The sequence below is a fragment of the Coregonus lavaretus genome (genome assembly GCF_964263955.1).
Source record: "Coregonus lavaretus genome assembly, contig: HAP1_SCAFFOLD_737, whole genome shotgun sequence".
In the NCBI taxonomy this organism is placed as follows: domain Eukaryota; kingdom Metazoa; phylum Chordata; class Actinopteri; order Salmoniformes; family Salmonidae; genus Coregonus; species Coregonus lavaretus.
Window position 1 is genome coordinate 180,807 of NW_028166641.1, and position 21,953 is coordinate 202,759.

Below are 21,953 nucleotides of genomic sequence, written 5' to 3' on the forward strand. Positions count from 1 at the left end.
TTGTTATATACCCTTTGTTGGCAATGACACAGGTCAAACGTTTTCTGTAAGTCTTCACAAGGTTTTCACACACTGTTGCTGGTATTTTGGCCCATTCCTCCATGCAGATCTCCTCTAGAGCAGTGATGTTTTGGGGCTGTCGCTGGGCAACACAGACTTTCAACTCCCTCCAAAGATTTTCTATGGGGTTGAGATCTGGAGACTGGCTAGGCCACTCCAGGACCTTGAAATGCTTCTTACGAAGCCACTCCTTCGTTGCCCGGGCGGTGTGTTTGGGATCATTGTCATGCTGAAAGACCCAGCCACGTTTCATCTTCAATGCCCTTGCTGATGGAAGGAGGTTTTCAATCAAAATCTCACGATACATGGCCCCATTCATTCTTTCCTTTACACGGATCAGTCGTCCTGGTCCCTTTGCAGAAAAACAGCCTCAAAGCATGATGTTTCCACCCCCATGCTTCACAGTATGTATGGTGTTCTTTGGATGCAACTCAGCATTCTTTGTCCTCCAAACACGACGAGTTGAGTTTTTACCAAAAAGTTATTTTGGTTTCATCTGACCATATGACATTCTCCCAATCCTCTTCTGGATCATCCAAATGCACTCTAGCAAACTTCAGACGGGCCTGGACATGTACTGGCTTAAGCAGGGGGATACGTCTGGCACTGCAGGATTTGAGTCCCTGGCGGCGTAGTGTGTTACTGATGGTAGGCTTTGTTACTTTGGTCCCAGCTCTCTGCAGGTCATTCACTAGGTCCCCCCGTGTGGTTCTGGGATTTTTGCTCACCGTTCTTGTGATCATTTTGACCCCACGGGGTGAGATCTTGCGTGGAGCCCCAGATCGAGGGAGATTATCAGTGGTCTTGTATGTTTTCCATTTCCTAATAATTGCTCCCACAGTTGATTTCTTCAAACCAAGCTGCTTACCTATTGCAGATTCAGTCTTCCCAGCCTGGTGCAGGTCTACAATTTTGTTTCTGGTGTCCTTTGACAGCTCTTTGGTCTTGGCCATAGCGGAGTTTGGAGTGTGACTGTTTGAGGTTGTGGACAGGTGTCTTTTATACTGATAACAAGTTCAAACAGGTGCCATTAATACAGGTAGCGAGTGGAGGACAGAGGAGCCTCTTAAAGAAGAAGTTACAGGTCTGTGAGAGCCAGAAATCTTGCTTGTTTGTAGGTGACCAAATACTTATTTTCCACCATAATTTGCAAATAAATTCATTAAAAATCCTACAATGTGATTTTCCGGAGAAAAAAAATTCTCAATTTGTCTGTCACAGTTGACGTGTACCTATGATGAAAATTACAGGCCTCTCATCTTTTTAAGTGGGAGAATTTGCACATTTGGTGGCTGACTAAATACTTTTTTTCCCCACTGTATAACAGGCTCATTGATCATTAAGCATCTTCATTTATAACACGTATTGATGATGGCACAATACATTTACATTTAGGTCATTTAGCAGATGCTCATATCCAGAGCAACTAATAGGAGACCAGAAGAGGAATCAGTGGTTTAGGATAAACATAAATATGAGAAGTATATAATATGATAGTTTAAAAACAAGTAGCAGTAGAAATAGTGAAAATGTGTCTGATGCTATCTGCTGGTGCCAACAAGATCTATAAGGTCTACGGTTGTACACACTACCAGTCAAAAGTTTGGACAAACCTACTCATTCAAAGGTTTTTTCTTAATTTTTACTATTTTCTACATTGTCGAATAATAGTGAAGACATCAAAACTATGAAATAACACATATGGAATCATGTAGTAACCAAAAAAGTGTTAAACAAATAAATATATGTTCATATTTTTCATTCTTCAAAGTAGCCACCCTTTGCCTTGATGACAGCTTTGCACACTCTTGGCATTCTCTCAACCAGCTTCACCTGGAATGCTTTTCCAACAGTGTTGAAGGAGTTCCCACATATACTGAGCACTTGTTGGCTGCTTTTCCTTCACTCTGCGGTCCAACTCATCCCAAACCATCTCAATTGGGTTGAGGTCGGGGGATTGTGGAGGCCAGGTCATCTGATGCAGCCCTCCTTCACTCTCCTTCTTGGTCAAATAGCCCTTACACAGCCTGGAGGTGTGTTGGGTCATTGTCTTGTTGAAAAACAAATTATAGTCCGACTAAGCGCAAACTAAATGGGATGGCGTATCGCTGCAGAATGCTGTGGTAGCCATGCTGGTTAAGTGTGCCTTGAATTCTAAATAAAATCACTGACAGTGTCACCAGCAAAGCACCCCCACACCACCTCCTCCATGCTTCACGGTGGGAACCACACATGCAGAGATCATCCGTTCACCAACTCTGCGTCTCACAAAGACACGGCGGTTGGAACCAAAAATCTCAAATTTGGACTCATCAGACCCAAAGACAGATTTCCACCGGTCTAATGTCCATTGCTCATGTTTCTTGGCCCAAGCAAGTCTCTTCTTATTATTGGTGTCCTTTAGTAGTGGTTTCTTTGCAGCAATTCGACCATGAAGGCCTGATTCACGCAGTCTCCTCTGAACAGTTGATGTTGAGATATGTCTGTTGCTTGAACTCTGTGACACATTTATTTGGGCTGCAATTTCTGAGGCTGGTAACTAATGAACTTATCCTCTGCAGCAGAAGTAACTCTGGGTCTTCCTTTCCTGTGACGGTCCTCATGACAGCCAGTTTCATCATAGCGCTTGATGGTTTTTGCGATTGCACTTGAAGAGACTTTCAAAGTTCTTGAAATGTTCCGTATTGACTGACCTTCATGTCTTAAAGTAATGATGTACTGTTTGTTTCTCTGCTTATTTGAGCTGTTCTTGCCATAATATGGACTTGGTCTTTTACCAAATAGGGCTATCTTCTGTATACCACCCTAACCTTGTCACAACACAACTGATTGGCTCAAACGCATTAAGGAAAGAAATTCCACAAATTAACTTTAAACAAAGCACACCTGTTAATTGAAATGCATTCCAGGTGACTACCTTATGAAGCTGGTTGAGAGAATGCCAAGAGTGTGCAAAGCTATGTTAAGATCAGATAAAATTAAGAATAGTCTGATGGGTGAGAATATTGTAAAGTGCTTGTCAAATTGTGAACGACAGACTGATGAAGTGTGTGCAGCCTGCGTACGCAGAGAGAGCAGAGATCATGCAACTTTTTTCAAATCATCATTAGTCGCATCATGCAGCCATAGAATGTATAAAAAATCCAAAACATATAGCCCAACATTATCACAACTAAAGTTGCATAAATAACTCTAAATTAAGCATATAGGAGGACCTGTTTCTTTGTTAACCGCTCAACACAGAATAGCCGCATATGTGCACTCCCTCAAATCATTTGGAGAAAATATCCTTTCTATTTTATTCAGCTATGTTCAATTGTATTCTTCATACTATAAAATAATATAAAATAATGCCATCGACTTCTACGCAAATCTTGTCTGCTAAATGAACTAGTGTAGCTCACAGTCATATGGCATAGCCACATCAGGACAACACAGAATCCGCTATTCTGTTCTTCTGAAATAGACTACATTTTACATTTACATTTTAGTCATTTAGCAGACGCTCTTATCCAGAGCGACTTACAGTTAAGTGAATGCATACATGTTTTTCTTTTCTTTTTCATTTTTTTTTCATACTGGCCCCCCGTGGGAAACGAACCCACATCCCTGCCGGCCCTACCTTGGACGACGCTGGACCAATTGTGCGCCGCCCATGGGTCTCCCGGTCGCGGCCGGCTGCGACAGAGCCTGGACACGAACAAGGATCTCTAGTGGCACAGCTAGCACTGCGATGCAGTGCCTTAGACCACTGCGCCACTCTGAAATAGACCACATTTTCTTCATATCAGGTTTCTTTAGAACTGTCTAAATTAAATAATGGATTTATTGTGAAGGTGTAGGCTATATTACATGAGTTTTTGTTCGAAACTAAACGCACTGGTTATGAGAAACTAAACCCACTGGTTATGAGAAACTAAACGCACTGGTTATGAGAAACTAAATGCACTGGTTATGAGAAACTAAATGCACTGGTTATGAGAAACTAAATGCACTGGTTATGAGAAGCTAAATGCACTGGTTATGAGAAACTAAATGCTCTGGTGAATGCCTACTCTATAATGGTAGTATAATAATGTGTTTGGAGGATTCAGAGCTCAACAAGGTTCTGACCGTCCCAAACATTGCGAGAACATCATAACATAACAGACCCAATCGGAGTGAGTTTGCAGTTTATCACATTGCTGTGTAATTCAAATGGTCCAATACAGCAGTTTTTATCCCAATATCAAATCATTTCTGGGTAACAATTAATCACTTTACCGTGATTGTTTTCAATTAAAAATGGTCTAAATTAAACAAAAATAGGTTCTTAACAAAAAAGCTATTTCTCAAGCAAGAATGTTGCTAGGACTGTCTGGGAGTGGTCTAAATGGGGGAGGGGGAACTGAAAACTGTCTGGGAGTGGTCTGAGTGGGGAGGGGGAACTGAAAACTGTCTGGGAGTGGTCTAAGTGGGGAGGGGGAACTGAAAACTGTCTGGGAGTGGTCTAAGTGGGGAGGGGGAACTGAAAACTGTTCATGGCAGAGAGATTTGGGTTTCTGGTGATGTCACCAGGCAGGCCAAAACTCCATCCCACCAAAATGGGCTGTAATGGTCACCTGTCTTTTCAAACTGCTTTTACACTAAAAGGGCATTATAATTTTCACAATATTATTCCAACCTCATATTGTGGTAATATATATACACAGTGCTTTCAGAAAGTATTCATACCCCTTGATTTATTCCACATTTTGTCGGGTTACAGCCTGAATTCAAAATGGATTAAAAAATATATAATTTCGCCCATCTGCAAATAGTACCCCATAATGACAAAAGTGAAAACATGTTATTATAAGTTTTATGCAAATTTATTGAAAATGAAATACAGAAATACCTCATTTACATAAGTATTCACACCCTTGAGTCATTACATGTTAGAATCACCTTTGGCAGTGATTACAGCTGTTAGTCTTTCTGGGGAGCTTTGCACACCTGGATTGTACAATAAAATTCTTCAAGCTCTGTCAAGTTCAAATCAAATTTTATTTGTCACATGGTCCGAATACAACAGGTGTAGACCTTACAGTGAAATGCTTACTTACAAGCCCTTAACCAACAATGCAGTTTTAAGAAAGAATACACACAACAACAAAAAATCACACAAAAAATACAATATAAAATAATACGAAATAAAAGTAACAAATAATTAAAGAGCAGCAGTAAAAATAACAGTAGAGAGGCTATATACAGGGGGTACCGGTACAGAGTCAATGTGAAATAACAGTAGGGAGGCTATATACAGGGGGTACCGGTACAGAGTCAATGGGAAATAACAGTAGGGAGGCTATATACAGGGGGTACCGGTACAGAGTCAATGTGAAATAACAGTACAGAGGCTATATACAGGGGGGTACCGGTACAGAGTCAATGGGAAATAACAGTAGGGAGGCTATATACAGGGGGTACCGGTACAGAGTCAATGTGAAATAACAGTAGGGAGGCTATATACAGGGGGTACCGGTACAGAGTCAATGGGAAATAACAGTAGGGAGGCTATATACAGTAGAGGCTATATACAGTAGAGAGGCTATATACAGTAGAGAGGCTATATACAGTAGATGCTATATACAGTAGAGAGGCTATATACAGTAGAGAGGCTATATACAGTAGAGAGGCTATATACAGTAGAGGCTATATACAGTAGAGAGGCTATATACAGTAGAGGCTATATACAGTAGAGAGGCTATATACAGTAGAGAGGCTATATACTGTAGAGAGGCTATATACAGTAGAGAGGCTATATACAGTAGAGAGGCTATATACAGTAGAGAGGCTATATACAGTAGAGGCTATATACAGTAGAGAGGCTATATACAGTAGAGAGGCTATATACAGTAGAGAGGCTATATACAGTAGAGGCTATATACAGTAGAGGCTATATACAGTAGAGGCTATATACAGTAGAGAGTCAATGTGAAATAAAAGTAGAGAGGCTATTTATAGGGGGGTACCGGTGCAGAGTCAATGTGAAATAACAGTGGTGAGGCTATATACAGGGGGGGTACTGGTACAGAGTCAATGTGCGGGGGCACCGGTTAGTCAAGGTAATTGGGGTAATATGTACATGTGGGTAGAGTTAAAGTGACTATGCATAGATAATAAACAGAGTAGCAGCAGCGTAAAAGAAGGGTGGGGGGGGGGGCAATGCAAATAGTCTGTGTAGCCATTTGATTAGATGGTATAGAGGTCCTGGATGGCAGGAAGCTTGGCCCCAGTGATGTACTGGGCCGTACGCACTACCCTCTGTAGTGCCTTGCGGTCGGAGGCCAAGCAGTTGCCATACCAGGCGGTGATGCAACAAGTCAGGATGCTCTCGATGGTGCAGCTGTATAACTTTTTGAGGATCTGAGGACCCATGCCAAATCTTTTCAGTCTCCTGAGGGGGAATAGGCTTTGTCGTGCCCTCTTCACGACTGTCTTGGTGTGTTTGGACCATGATAGTTTGTTGGTGATGTGGACACCAAGGAACTTGAAGCTCTCAACTTGCTCCACTACAGCCCCGTTGATGAGAATGGGGCGTCCTCTGTCCTCTTCTTTTTCCTGTAGTCCACAATCATCTCCTTTCTCTTGTTGTGGGAGAAGTTGTTGTCCTGGCACCACACGGCCAGGTCTCTGATCAGGCCTACCACTGTTGTGTCATCGGCAAACTTAATGATGGTGTTGGAGTCGTGCCTGGCCATGCAGTCATGGGTGAACAGGGAGTACAGGAGGGGACTGAGCACGCACCCCTGAGGGGCCCCCGTGTTGAGGATCAGCGTGGCAGATGTGTTGTTACCTACCCTTACCACCTAGGGGCGGCCCGTCAGGAAGTCCAGGATCCAGTTGCAGAGGGAGGTGTTTTAGTCCCAGGGTCCTTAGCTTAGTGATGAGCTTTGAGGGCACTATGGTGTAGAACGCTGAGCTGTAGTCAATGAATAGCATTCTCACATAGGTGTTCCTTTTGTCCAGGTGTGAAAGGGCAGTGTGGAGTGCAATAGAGATTGCATCATCTGTGGATCTGTTGGGGCGGTATGCAAATTGGAGTGGGTCTAGGGTTTCTGGGTTAATGGTGTTGATGTGAGCCATGACCAGCCTTTCAAAGCACTTCATGGCTACAGACGTGAGTGCTACCGGTCGATTGTTGGTTGCTAGACAACCATTTTCAAGTCTTGCCATAGATTTTCAAGCCGATTTAAGTCAAAACTGTAACTAGGCCACTCAGGAACAGTCAATGTCTTCTTGGTAAGCAACTCCAGTGTATATTTGGCCTTCTGTTTTAGGTTATTGTCCTGCTGAAAAGTGAATTTGTGAATTTGTCTCCCAGTGTCTGTTGGAAACCAGACTGAACCAGGTTTTCCTGTGCTTAGCTCTAATTCATTTGTTTTTATCCTACAAAAACTCCCCAGTCCTTGCCGATGACAAGCATAACATGATGCAGCCACCATGCTTGAAAATATGAAAAGTGTTAGTCAGTAATGTGTTGTATTGGATTTGCCCCAAACACTTTGTATTCAGGACATGAAGTTTATTTCTTTGCCACATTTTTTGCAGTTTTATTTTAGTGCCTTAGGATGCATGTTTTGGAATATTTTAATTCTGTACAGACTTCCTTCTTTTCACTAAGTCATTTAGGTGGAGTAACTAAACTGAGGATGGATCAACAACATTGTTCTCCAATCACAACCATTCAACTCTGTAACTGTTTTAAAGTCACCATTGGCCTCATGGTAAAATCTCTGAGCAGTTTCCTTCCTCTCTGGCAACTGAGTTAGGAAGGACGCCTGTATCTTCATAGTGACTGGGTGTATTGATACACCATCCAGAGTGTAATTAATAACTTCACCATGCTCAAAGGGATATTCAATGTCTGCTTTTTATTGTATTTTTACTCATCTTGTCACGCCCTGACTTATGGAGCTCTTGAATGTTGAGTCAGGGTGTGGAGATCTAAACAACACAATGTAACTCCAAGTCAATCACACTTCTGTGAAATCAAACTGTCCACTTAGGAAGCAACACTGATTGACAATACATTTCACATGCTGTTGTGCAAATGGAATAGACAACAGGTGGAAATTATAAGCAATTAGCAAGACACCCCCAATAAAGAAGTGGTTCTGCAGGTGGTGACCACAGACCACTTCTCAGTTCCTATGCTTCCTGGCTGATGTTTTGGTCACTTTTGAATGCTGGCGGTGCTTTCACTCTAGTGGTAGCATGAGACGGAGTCTACAACCCACACAAGTGGCTCAGGTAGTGGTCCTCTGTAGCTCAGCTGGTAGAGCACGGCGCTTGTAACGCCAAGGTAGTGGGTTCGATCCCCGGGACCACCCATACACAAAAAAAAAATGTATGCACGCATGACTGTAAGTCGCTTTGGATAAAAGCGTCTGCTAAATGGCATATTATATTATTATTATTATTATATTATTATATATTATATTATTATTATATATTATATAGGTAGTGCAGCTCATCCAGGATGGCACATCAATGCGAGCTGTGGCAAGAAGGTTTGCTGTGTCTGTCAGCGTAGTGTCCAGAGCATGGAGGCGCTACCAGGAGACAGGCCAGTACATCAGGAGACGTGGAGGAGGCCGTAGGAGGGCAACAACCCAGCAGCAGGACCGCTACCTCCGCCTTTGTGCAAGGAGGAGCAGGAGGAGCACTGCCAGAGCCCTGCAAAATGACCTCCAGCAGGCCACAAATGTGCATGTGTCTGCTCAAACGGTCAGAAACAGACTCCATGAGGGTGATATGAGGGCCCGACTTCCACAGGTGGGGGTTGTGCTTACAGCCCAACACCGTGCAGGACGTTTGGCATTTGCCAGAGAACACCAAGATTGGCAAATTCGCCACTGGCGCACTGTGCTCTTCACAGATGAAAGCAGGTTCACACTGAGCACATGTGACAGACGTGACAGAGTCTGGAGACGCCGTGGAGAACGTTCTGCTGCCTGCAATATCCTCCAGCATGACCGTTTTGGCGGTGGGTCAGTCATGGTGTGGGGTGGCATTTCTTTGGGGGGCCGCACAGCCCTCCATGTGCTCGCCAGAGGTAGCCTGACTGCCATTAGGTACCGAGATGAGATCCTCAGACCCCTTGTGAGACCATATGCTGGTGCGGTTGGCCCTGGGTTCCTCCTAATGCAAGACAATGCTAGACTTCATGTGGCTGGAGTGTGTCAGCAGTTCCTGCAAGAGGAAGGCATTGATGCTATGGACTGGCCCGCCCGTTCCCCAGACCTGAATCCAATTGAGCACATCTGGGACATCATGTCTCGCTCCATCCACCAACGCCACGTTGCACCACAGACTGTCCAGGAGTTGGCGGATATTTTAGTCCAGGTCTGGGAGGAGATCCCTCAGGAGACCATCCGCCACCTAATCAGGAGCATGCCCAGGCGTTGTAGGGAGGTCATACAGGCACGTGGAGGCCACACACACTACTGAGCCTCATTTTGACTTGTTTTAAGGACATTACATCAAAGTTGGATCAGCCTGTAGTGTGGTTTTCCACTTTAATTTTGAGGGTGACTCCAAATCCAGACCTCCATGGGTTGATAAATTTGATTTCCAATGATAATTTGTGTGATTTTGTTGTCAGCACATTCAACTATGTAAAGAAAAATGTATTTAATAAGATTATTTCATTCATTCAGATCTAGGATGTGTTGTTTAAGTGTTCCCTTTATTTTTTTGAGCAGTGTATGTCATTATTTCTAGGTATTGTGTTTCTATGTTTGGCCGGGTGTGATTCCCAATCAGAGGCAGCTGTCGCTCGTTGTCTCTGATTGGGGATCATACTTAAGTAGCCTGTTTGCAATCTTTAGTTGTGGGATCTTGTTCCGTGTATAGGCTTGTATTGTGTTTAGCCTGAGGACTTCACGTTACGTTGTTTTTGTTCGTATGTTTATTTTAATAAATAAACATGTTCACGTTGCACGCTGCACCTTGGTCTGACCCGTCCTTCAACGAACGTGACAGAAGATCCCACCACCAATGGACCAAGCAGCGTGCCCAGGAGGAGCAGAGAGTATGGACTTGGAGGGAGATAAGAGAGGATCTGGCAAGGCAGATGGAGACCCTGAAAGGGATCAGGGTGGAGAAGGAGAGACAGCCTCAATAAACATTTTTGGGGGGGCTAAAAGGGTGGTCGGGGATCGACAGAGAGGAGCCCCGACCACTGCACTCGTGGGGGCTCAAGGAGGAGTCCTCACTGGAGGAGGACGGGGCGCGGAGTGTAAAGGACGGAGACAGTCGTAGACCTCCAGCGCCGGTTCCCAGTCCGGTACGCCCCGTACCTGCTCCCCGCACCAAGACAGTGGTGCGTGTTCCCAGCCCGACCCGGCCCATTCCTGCTCCTCGCACCAGACCAGTGGTGCGTGTTCCCGGTCCGGCCCGGCCCGTTCCTGCTCCTCGCACCAGACCAGTGGTGCGTGTTCCCGGTCCGGCCCGGCCCGTTCCTGCTCCTCGCACCAGACCAGTGGTGCGTGTTCCCGGTCCGGCCCGGCCCGTTCCTGCTCCTCGCACCAGACCAGTGGTGCGTGTTCCCAGCCCGGCCCGGCCCATTCCTGCTCCTTGCACCAGACCAGTGGTACGTGTTCCCGGTCCGGCCCGGCCCGTTCCTGCTCCTTGCACCAGACCAGTGGTGCGTGTTCCCGGTCCGGCCCGGCCCGTTCCTGCTCCTCGCACCAAGCCAGTGGTGCGTGTTCCACTCAGCGGCTCCACTCCGGAGCCAGAGCAGTCCGCTCCACCGGTGCCTTGTCCAGCTCCGGTCAGCGGCTCCAGTCCAGACCCAGACGTCAGCCCCTCTCCAGGTTCGGGGTCTCCCACACCAGGGTCCAGAAAGGACTTGGTGCATCGTGGGGGGAAGGAGAGGGGAAGCAGCGCACTGAGGTCCAGACCAGACCAGGGGCGCAACGGGGAGGCTGAGAGAATGAGGTCGTCACGCCCGGAGCCGGAGCCGCCTCCGAGGCGGAATGCCCACCCGGACCCTACCCTGTTATGTCAGGTTTGTGCGGTCAGAGTCCGCACCTTTGTGGAACTCTTTTATGTTGAGTCAGGGTGTGGAGATCTATGTTATTATTTCTAGGTTTACATTCTAGGTATTGTGTTTCTATGTTGTCCGGGTGTGATTCCCAATCAGAGGCAGCTGTCGCTCGTTGTCTCTGATTGGGGATCATACTTAAGTAGCCTGTTTGCAATCTTTAGTTGTGGGATCTTGTTCCGTGTATAGGCTTGTATTGTGTTTAGCCTGAGGACTTCACGTTACGTTGTTTTTGTTCGTATGTTTATTTTAATAAATAAACATGTTCACATCGCACGCTGCACCTTGGTCTGACCCGTCCTTCAACGAACGTGACACATCTACCAATAGGTGCCCTTCTTTACGAGGCATTGGAAAACCTCCCTGGTCTTTATGGTTGAATCTGTGTTTGAAATTCACTGCTCGACTGAGGGACCTTACAATTATCTGTATGTGTGGGGTACAGAGATGAGGTAGTCATTCAAAAAGTAATGTTAAACACTATTATTGCACACAGAGTGAGTCCATGCAACTTATTATGTGACTTGTTAAGTAATGTTTACTTCTGAACTTATTTAGGCTTGCCATAACAAAGGGATTGAATACTTATTGACTAAAGACATTTCAGCTTTCATTTTTTATTAATTTGAAAAGAAATCTTAACATAATTCCAATTTCACATTACGGGTTATTGTGTATAGGCCATCGAATCATTTTAAATTCAGGCTGTAACATTTTGAAAAAGTCAAGGGGTGTGAATACTTTCTGAAGGCACTGGGGCTTTAAAAACAGACAGAATCTAAAAGAAAAGATTGGCTGAATCCCCTTCCCTGACCCCTCCATTTGCACAAGTGTCCCAAAGCTGAGGGAGTGATGACTGATGATGATGATGATGATGATCGAGGGTGTAGGAGCAAATTACACCCTCCGATAGCCACTTTGACCAAGCCAGCAAGGCTGCAGGCTCCAGAGCGAAATGGTATCCCAAAATGCACCGAGATATGTTTTTTGAGCAATTTTGTACAAAATAATGGAGGCCTAATTATATGCCACATGCATTTGTTTGTTTTTTATCCGATTTCAAAGCTTGACACGTAACACATCAGAAATGAAATGTCACAGAGGTTTAGGCCTATAAGACGAGGGAATTTGTTCATTTGAATGTCATGTTAGTTTTATTATTTGACAGCGGAACATGGAGCATCACTCGTCCCGAAGTTGACGGGTTTTATTGATCCCTTCGCCATAAAAAAAGCCTCCCTCGGAATTTCGTAAGAAACCTGTGAAAACGGAGGGCCCTCTGAGCGAGTTGGTGGCTTGGGATTCGCTGCTCATCTCTAATGAACCTAATCTCTAATGAATCTCCTTTTTGCTCTTCCTCTACCTTCCCTCTCCCTCAACCCACAGACCTTCCTTCCCTCTCCTTCCCTCTCCTTCCCTCTCGCTGGCTTGTGGCAGCCATCTCATTTACATTTACGTCATTTAGCAGACGCTCTTATCCAGAGCGACTTACAAATTGGTGCTTTCACCTTATAGCCAGTGGGACAACCACTTTACAATATATATTATTATTATTATTTTATTTTTTTGGGGGGTGGGGTAAGGGGGGGTAGAAGGATTACTTTATCCTATCCCATGTATTCCTTAAAGAGGTGGGGTTTCAAGTGTCTCCGGAAGGTGGTGAGTGACTCCGCCGTCCTGGCGTCGTGAGGGAGCTTGTTCCACCATTGGGGTGCCAGAGCAGCGAACAGTTTTGACTGGGCTGAACGGGAACTATGCTTCCGCAGAGGAAGGGGAGCCAGCAGGCCAGAGGTGGATGAACGCAATGCCCTCGTTTGGGTGTAGGGACTGATCAGAGCCAACCAACACACTGACACTACCGCACAATCTCATACGCTGTACTGTGTAGGCTTGGGAATTATACAGTTTAGCGGGGTATTAGGAAATGGGATGGTTTTCAATACCGTTGAAACTGTTTCTTTGAAATGTTTCAATAAATTGTAATATTTGTAGCTACTTTTTAAAGTTAATACCTGCAGTCGACTTGTGCAGTACTTTAAGAGATAAAGCAGATTGCGTTCTTCATTTCACCTGTCACATTATTTTACATTATGAAGCTAACCGTAGTTCCCCAGAACAGTTGAGCCAGTCACGTGTTTGTTTGTAGATAACACAACAGGAGAACGAGGGAGCAGGTGAGTCCAGCTGTGTCGTTAGTTTAACTTGCTAGTTATCTCAGTAACTGGCTGAATTAATAAGGAGATGGGGCATCATATAGCTGTCAGCTTTCTGCCGTGTTTGAGAAGTCAAAGCCCTTTGGATGAGTTATCTGTACAGCTTTCTGCCACCTCAGCCAGCTCTTCCCCTCTCTCCTCCAAGCAGAGAGGCAGGCCGTTGCCCTAGCAACTCCACACAGTGTACACCGTAGGGAGCATATTCCATTCCTAGAGGAGCCGTGTCATTAACCCTAAAAGTTCCAGATTGGGGTGAAAATGGAAGCCATCTTGGTCAGGGAGAAATCCAAACCAGTCTAATTGCAATGAATGGCAGTAGAGTTATAATCCAGGTTTTACTAATGCAGGAAAATAAAAAGACGTGTGATATATCAGAAATGGTGGAATATAATTATTGTCAACCTGAAATAGTCATAATTATAAATACAGTTTACACCGTTTTATACCAATTGTCTGTTTAAATAGCCTCTAAAATATATGTAAACAGATGATAGATGTCTAAATGCTGTTATATGATGCAATATCAGTACTTATTGCATTTACAACTTGTCTAAGTCCTGTCATCAACTGATTTCAGCCAGTGTACGGCTGTGGATTGATAGCATTGTTTGAATGGTAATACATTAAACCGGTAACACACATTTTATTTGTCACATGCTTGGTGTGGAAGGACGGTCTGTTTCCATCATATTTTACACTTTCCCCTTTCCCTTCCAGATAGACAGACAACATGGTGCCGCATAACTACATCACTGTTGCCATAACGACATGTAGAAGGTGTCCATACATTTACATTTACATTTACATTTTAGTCATTTAGCAGACACTCTTATCCAGAGCGACTTACAGTTAGTGAATCAAACCCACAACCCTGGCGTTGCAAACGCCATGCTCTATCAACTGAGCTACGTCCCTGCCGGCCATTCCCTCCCCTACCCTGGACGACACTGGGCCAATTGTGCGCCGCCCATGAGTCTCCCGGTCGCGGCCGGCTGCGACAGAGCCTGGATTCGAACCAGGATCTCTAGTGGCACAGTTAGCACTGCGATGCAGTGCCTTAGACCACTGCGCCACTCAGGAGACCATACAGTCCACCTACTGTATCTGATAGGTCAGGTAGCATAGCAGACACCCCCCCACTCCCCCCCAACCCCCCCCACCACACCCACAGAGCTACTCACCGCTCGTGTCGTTAGTAGCATCCAAGGCTTCCACTATCAACGTGTAGGACCTCTGGGGAAGACAAAAAAAGAGTTCAGGGTCAGCAACTAAACAGCAGCCAAACATCAACACAACATCAAAAGAGAAACACTGAAAGCAACCTCTAATAGCAACACCGTCTAGTGTCCCTGCGTTAGTATCTAGTATCTGTGTGAACCATAGAATTAGGATTTAGAACACTAGAATGGACAACCTTCTTGTGATGGTGTAAAGGTCGGCCATGTTGGTCAGGGAGTTGGTCAACCATGGTTTGCCAGTGATGTGATAAGATAGTGTATAACAATGGATTTAAATAATTTATCTGCACTGTGTGTTAGCTAGCAAGACAGTTTAAGGAATTATTCCATAAATTGTTCAAATTAACTGCCAATATGCCAACATACCATTCAAACAATGCAGTCAAACCACAGCCACACAATGGTTGAAATCAACTGATGACAGGCCTTAGACAAGTTGAAAAAAGCAACAAGTACTGATAGTGTCATATACAGTATATATGCACATAATAGCATTTTTCATGAGCATTCATTACTATTTTTTGCCAATTTAAAGTATGGGTCTTTCCTGCTAGCAGTCGTGGCTGCATGTCATAGTCTCACAGTAGCAACATTATTTTATTATTATTATTTTATTTTTTTTTATTATTATTTTTTGGTCATTTAGCAGACGCTCTTATCCAGAGCGACTTACAGGAGCAATTAGGGTTAAGTGCCTTGCTCAAGGGCACATCGACAGATTTTTCACCTAGTCGGCTCGGGGATTAGAACCAGCGACCTTTCGGTTACTGGCACAACGCTCTTACCCACTAAGCTACCTGCCGAACATAACTGAACTACAACAAGGTAATAGATTTCAGGCATTCACAGCTTGCATTTTGTCTTAATTTACTGTTAAGTGAACCTTGCATCATTATACATAGATACCATTTTTGTAAATGTGTCATTTATCTTTGGGGGGGGGGGCTTAAAGGAACAGTAGCATCAATAACACTCCCTCTATACAGAATGTCAATTGCAATAAATATTGTTCAATATGTATATATATATATATATATATACACACAGTGGTGTGAAAAAGTGTTTGCCCCCTTCCTGATTTCTTATTTGTTTGCATGTTTGTCACACTTAAATGTTTCAGATCAAACAAATTTAAATATTAGTCAAAGATAACACAATTAAACACAAAATGCAGTTTTGAAATGAAGGTTGTTATTATTAAGGGAAAACAAAATCCAAACCCACATGGCCCTGTGTGGAAAAGTGATTGCCCCCTACAACCTAATAACTGGTTGGGCCACCCTTAGCAGCAACAACTGCAATCAAGCGTTTGCGATAACTTGCAATGAGTCTTTTACAGCGCTGTGGAGGAATTTTGGCCCACTCATCTTTGCAGAATTGTTGTAATTCAGCCACATTGGAGGGTTTTCAAGCATGAACTGCCTTTTTAAGGATTCAGGTCAGGACTTTGACTAGGCCACTCCAAAGTCTTCATTTTGTTTTTCTTCAGCCATTCAGGAGGTGGACTTGCTGGTGTGTTTTGGATCATTGTCCTGCAGCAGAACCCAAGTTCGCTTCAGCTTGAGGTCACGAACAGATGGCCGGACATTCTCCTTCAGGATTTTTTGGTAGACAGCAGAATTTATGGTTCCATTTATCACAGCAAGTCTTCCAGGTCCTGAAGCAGCAAAACAGGCCCAGACCATCACACTACCACCACCATATTTTACTGTTGGTATGATGTTATTTTTCTGAAATGCGGTGTTACTTTTACGGCAGATGTAATGGGACACACACCTTCCAAAAAGTTCAACTTTTGTCTCGTCAGTCCACAGAGTATTTTCCCAAAGGTCTTGGGGATCATCAAGATATTTTCTGGCAAAAATGAGACGAGCCTTAATGTTCTTTTTGCTCAGCAGTGGTTTTCATCTTGGAACTCTGCCATGCAGGCCATTTTTGCCCAGTCTCTTTCTTATGGTGGAGTCATGAACACTGACCTTAACTGAGGCAAGTGAGGCCTGCAGCTCTTTGGATGTTGTTGTGGGGTCTTTATTGACCTCTTGGATGAGTCGTCACTGCGCTCTTGGGGTAATTTTGGTCGGCCGGCCACTTCTGGGAAGGTTCACCACTGTTCCATGTTTTCGCCATTTGTGGATAATGGCTCTCACTGTGGTTCGCTGGAGTCCCAAAACTTTAGAAATGGCTTTATAACCTTTTCCAGACTGATGGATCTCAATTACTTTCTTTCTCATTTGTTCCTGAATTTCTTTGGATCTCGGCAGGGGCGGCCTGTTCAATAGGGCGATATGGGCGGCGCACTGCCAAACGGGAAAAGGAAGGGATTTTTTTTCTAATCAATTATATCACGGCAACAGTAGTTATCAGTGTTGTAATCTATACGTCTGATCTGCCACAGTGCCACACTGCCACTAAATGTCGAATCAGGCTAAAGTCGTGCTTCAAATGGCTCCCCCCCCTTTTGGGGCGATTTCAGTCAGGTTGAAAATCGCCCAGAAGTCTGTCATAGACTCCCATGTAAAATCTATTTTTTTCAAATTTCAGAGCCTTCAATACAATCTCAATGGGTGTCTGTGGGCTTGCACTTACGCGCTTTCGTCATACGTTACGTAACCATGAACGTAACTGAGAAAAGAGTGGATTGTTTGAAAGAAGTTCCTTTTTGTCGGCGAACAAATGAAGATAAATTGGCAACGAAACAATTAGGACCTCCCAGACCAAATTTAATAATTCAACAGGTTTCTACTAAAGGCGGAAAGTCCTACACCCGAGGATTTTCCAAAAATTGGTACGAACGAAAAAAGACATTGCCACTCACTCAACTGGATGACGAGGGATACAGGCTAGCTGTCCGCCGCCACAACGATGAGGTTAGTGTTGATAATCACAAGTTTACTGGAGAACCAACTGAGACCAAGTAGAGACTTTGGACAGGGTGGATATGGTGTAATAAAGGCAGTTTATTCAGAGGTACCGTATTGGTCCGAATATAAGACGACCCTGATTATAAGACGACCCCCCGTTTTTCAACACAAACATTTAGAAAAACAGATTTGCAGACTAGATTTGCCGAACAAAGAACTTCATTTTATTTTAAAATAACAATATTAAAAACACAGTGAATTAAACACAAAGGCAAACTATGTACAGTATGATTCAAAATTAATATCAAGCAATAATAAAGCAACATTTTTAAATAACAGAGAAAATACAGGCCACACATTTAACTAAACTTAACAAAAATTCGCCAAACTTCTCCTCCGATGTCTCTCTATCCCTCACACACGTCCTCTGCCCCGCTGTGTTCGCTCTCGCTGTCATCGCTCCCCAGCTGCTCCGCTTCCACCGGCTCCTCCCAAAGCACGTCGTCCTCGCTGCCGTCCAATGCATTTGAGATGCAACATTTTTTAAAGCCATCGATGATGCTCTGTGAGGGAATAGCATCCCATGCATGCAGGATCCATTCACACAGTAGACGGACTGACGGCTTCTGTATTTTCCCGGTCGGTGTGAGTGCGTGGTTGCCAGACAGGAGCCACTCTGTGTATTTTTTTCGCAGGTTATCCTTGAAAGGCTTGTTCACAACTACGTCCAACACCTGTAGCTGGCTTGTCATTCCCCCTGGTATGATCACAAGATCCCCGTTCATTGCTCGCACCTGACTTTTCACGGGCTCAGTCAGATGTCCGCGGAACGCATCCAGAACGAGCATGTTCCTCCTCTTCCTCAGTCCCCCGTAGCGTGCGCCCCACACAACCTTTAGCCAGTCCACTACAAGCCCCGACTCCATCCAGCCCTTCTCCTGGGCGCGCACAATAATGCCAGCTGGCATTGGGTCCTTTGGCACAGTCTTACGCTTAAGAATGACATACGGGGGGAGTTTGCTGCCACCAGCGAGACATGTCAACATGACAGTGACGCGGCTCTTCTCGTTGCCCGTTGATTTCACCAACACAGACTTTTCTCCCTTTCTATTGACAGTCACCGATGTTGGCATGTCGAAATAAACGGGTGTCTGATCAGCATTGCCGATCTGATCCAGCGGGTAGGAGTGCTTCTTCCTCAGGTTGATAACAAAGCGCTGAAACGAAAGCAGCTTCTCTCCGAAGTCTGACGGCAGGCGTTGGGCCAAACTCGTTCTCCGTCTAAGTGACAGTCCATTACGCCGCATCATCCTACGACACCAGCCGAGGCTGGCTTTAAATCCAGTGATGTTGAGCTCTCTGGCGATTTCCAGGGCCTTAACCTGGATGACAGCTCTGGTAATGGGCATTCCCTCACTTCTTTTTTCCCTGACATATTCAAAAACCCTCCGGTCAACCTCAATGAAACGACCACTTTGAGGACCACGGAAGGATTTTCGCTGACTGTTAGCATCTTTTAGACGTTGTTTTTCTGCTCGCCATCTTCTTACATTACACTCAGTGACCCCGAATGTCTTGGCAGCTTGGCAGTTGTTAGATGACTCTGCCTTATTGACAACCATTATTTTGAAATTGGCATCATAGCTCCTCCGCTGTTGTTTATTGACCTGGCCCACTTTTGAGCCACTTGTCTCTAAATGGTCAGCCTGTCTTTCCATCTTTAAACACCGGTAACGGGCTGGTTGTTAAGGACGCCTCTTCCCTCCGTCCGGAACGAATTTTTGGCGCCATCTGTGCCCGCGAATGTGTATTGACATTTAAAGGGAGCGCCGAAGAAGAGAAACTGCGCTCTGAATACTAGACCCCGAATATAAGACGACCCGACTTTTTTGGACCTATTTCGAGGGGAAAAAAGGCCGTCTTATATTCGGACCAATACGGTAAATATATCTGGAATCGCGTTCACGGACCCGTTCGTCAAACTCTTAGGGAGCTATAAATTAAGCCCCATTACTTACCATATCAGATAAGAGAAATTGCTGCAGCTACATATATTTTACATCCTGGCCCTACATAGTTCACTATTTGCATCACTTACCAAAATATTACATGTGGTCATATATGCTTGGAAAGTGGAGATGCCATAGAACGTCAAAAAAGTAAACATTGCTGGAGACACATTGCCGTTTTGGAGAAGACATCGCGTTTGCTAGCGAAGAGATTTGTTGTGGCAAATGAACTTGGGCTGGGAATTGCCAGGAACCTCACGATAAGATATATGCATCAGCATTGCGAGTCTCATGATTCTATACGTATTGCGATTCGATACTGTGATTTTATTGCGCACCATATGTCTGTTGCAGAGGGATCAGAAAGCCATGAGAACGAGTTTTGATCAGTCATGGAAATAAAAGTGCTGAAAACAAATTGGCTCCCAATGTGAAAAGATTGAGAACAAGCTATGAAGGAACAATAATGGTGTTTTGGTGCAGGTACAGCCAACTAGCGCTAAAATATTGCGATATTGTCAATACAGTATATCGTAAAGTATCACTATGTAACTCGATTTCTTTCACCCCAATCCCTAAAATTAACGGTAAATAACTGAATTGTTTGCCCCACATTTAGCTAAGATGATTAGCTAGCCAGCTAAAATGTTTTATTTAGTTAGCAGTCGCATCTACAATAGTTTACTGTCAATAACATGTCTCCAAAAATGACGTGGTGTCTCCAATTGTGTTGACATTTTACAATTGCAATGCGCATCCATGAGTATCCACTTTCTGTAGCTCAGCTGGTAGAGCATGGTGCTTGTAACGCCAAGGTAGTGGGTTCAATCCCCGGGACCACCCATACACAAAAATGTATGCACGCATGACTGTAAGTCGCTTTGGATAAAAGCGTCTGCTAAATGGCATATTATTATTATTATTATTATTATTATCTGAAGAGAGCCCCGAAACATTGTGTGCAGACATTTTATGCAATAAATGAAGTAGGTTCAATCTAGTAGTTCTGATCTTCTGATTGGTCCTGATGAGTTGGGCGAGGTCACCTCCAGGCTACTGTCACTGTTGCATTGGCTCTGAGTCGGGTTCTCTGTCTTCAAATGTTCATCCTAAGAGAGGGGATTTTTGTGTGTGTGTGTGTGTGTGTGTGTTTAACAGTGATGATGTGTGTGTGTGTTTAACAGTGATGATGTGTGTGTGTGTGTGTTTGTGTGTCCTCAGAGCAAGAACTCGTGAGTTGGAAGAACTGAGAGGCCTATGGCGTGGGTGTTGTCCTTGGCCACCTGCTGACAAGGCTGACAAGATAGGACCCTTTTGTCCATTGTTATTGGATAGGAACAGAACTTATAACCAGCTCCTGACCTAAATAGATCTTAGCACAACATTTTACTCAACATATCATATTCCATATTCACTATAACAAATATATTTACTACGACATTAGCAAGAACCGCCACATCCTCAGCCGGCTAATCCAGTGTGTGAAGTTTTGCGGAGTGTTTGAGTTAGCTTTGCGAGGCAAAGATGAAACTGAGGGCTCCACCAACCCTGGTAAGCCAACACTTTTGAGATCAGTCAATAAATGCTTCTGGTATTGACTTATATGCTGCCCCTGTCTTCATGTTGTTGCTGGACATATCTTTTTTTAAATGTGTGTAGGTCACCTAAATCATCAGAAAAATTGCCCCTCCTGAGAATTTTTTCAGGAGCCGCCACTGGATCTCGGCATGATGTCTAGCTTGTGAGGATCTTTTGGTCTACTTCACTTTGTCAGACAGGTCCTATTTAAGTGATTCCTTGATTGAGAACAGGTGAGGCAGTAATCAGGCCTGGGTGTGGCTAGAGGAATTGAACTCAGTAGTGATAACCCACAGTTGAGTTGTGTTATAACGGGGGGGCAAACACTTTTCCACACAGGGCCATGTAGGTTTGGATTTTGTTTTCCCTTAATAATAACAACCTTCATTTCAAAACTGCATTTTGTGTTTACTTGTGTTATCTTAAATTTAAATATTTAAATTTGTTTGATGATCTGAAACATTTAAGTGTGACAAACATGCAAACAAATAACTAATCAGGAAGGGGGCAAACACTTTTTCACACCACTGTATATATTCAATATATATCATAAAAAGTCATAAAACTTCATGTGAGATTAATCTTTCATGTTATCTCCACTTTTCTTCCAAAGATTAGGGCAATACAGTGCCTTCAGAAAGTATTCACACCCCTTGACTTAACATTTTGTTGTGTTACAGCCTGAATTTAAAATGGATAAAATTGAGATTTTGTGTCACTGGCCTACACACCATACCATATAATGTCAAAGTGGAATTATGTTTTTTTTTTTTTTTACAAATTAATAAAAAATGAAAAGCTGAAATGTCTTGAGTGAATAAGTATTCAACACCTTGACTATGGCAAGCCTAAATAAGTTCAGGAGTAAACATTTGCTTAACAAGTCACATAATAAGTTAATGGGCTCACTGTGTGCAATAAGT

At 44.0% G+C, this 21,953-nt stretch overlaps 1 pseudogene across 1 annotated transcript in view; it reads right to left on the minus strand.

The window, feature by feature from the left end:
- Nucleotides 1-21,953, minus strand: part of LOC311114472 (protein jagged-1b-like) — a 100,275-nt pseudogene that overhangs the window by 66,323 nt on the left and 11,999 nt on the right. Inside the window, exon 3 of the transcript in view lies at nt 14,526-14,577. The product of the transcript in view is annotated as a protein jagged-1b-like (transcript). The remainder of the gene's footprint in view (nt 1-14,525; nt 14,578-21,953) is intronic.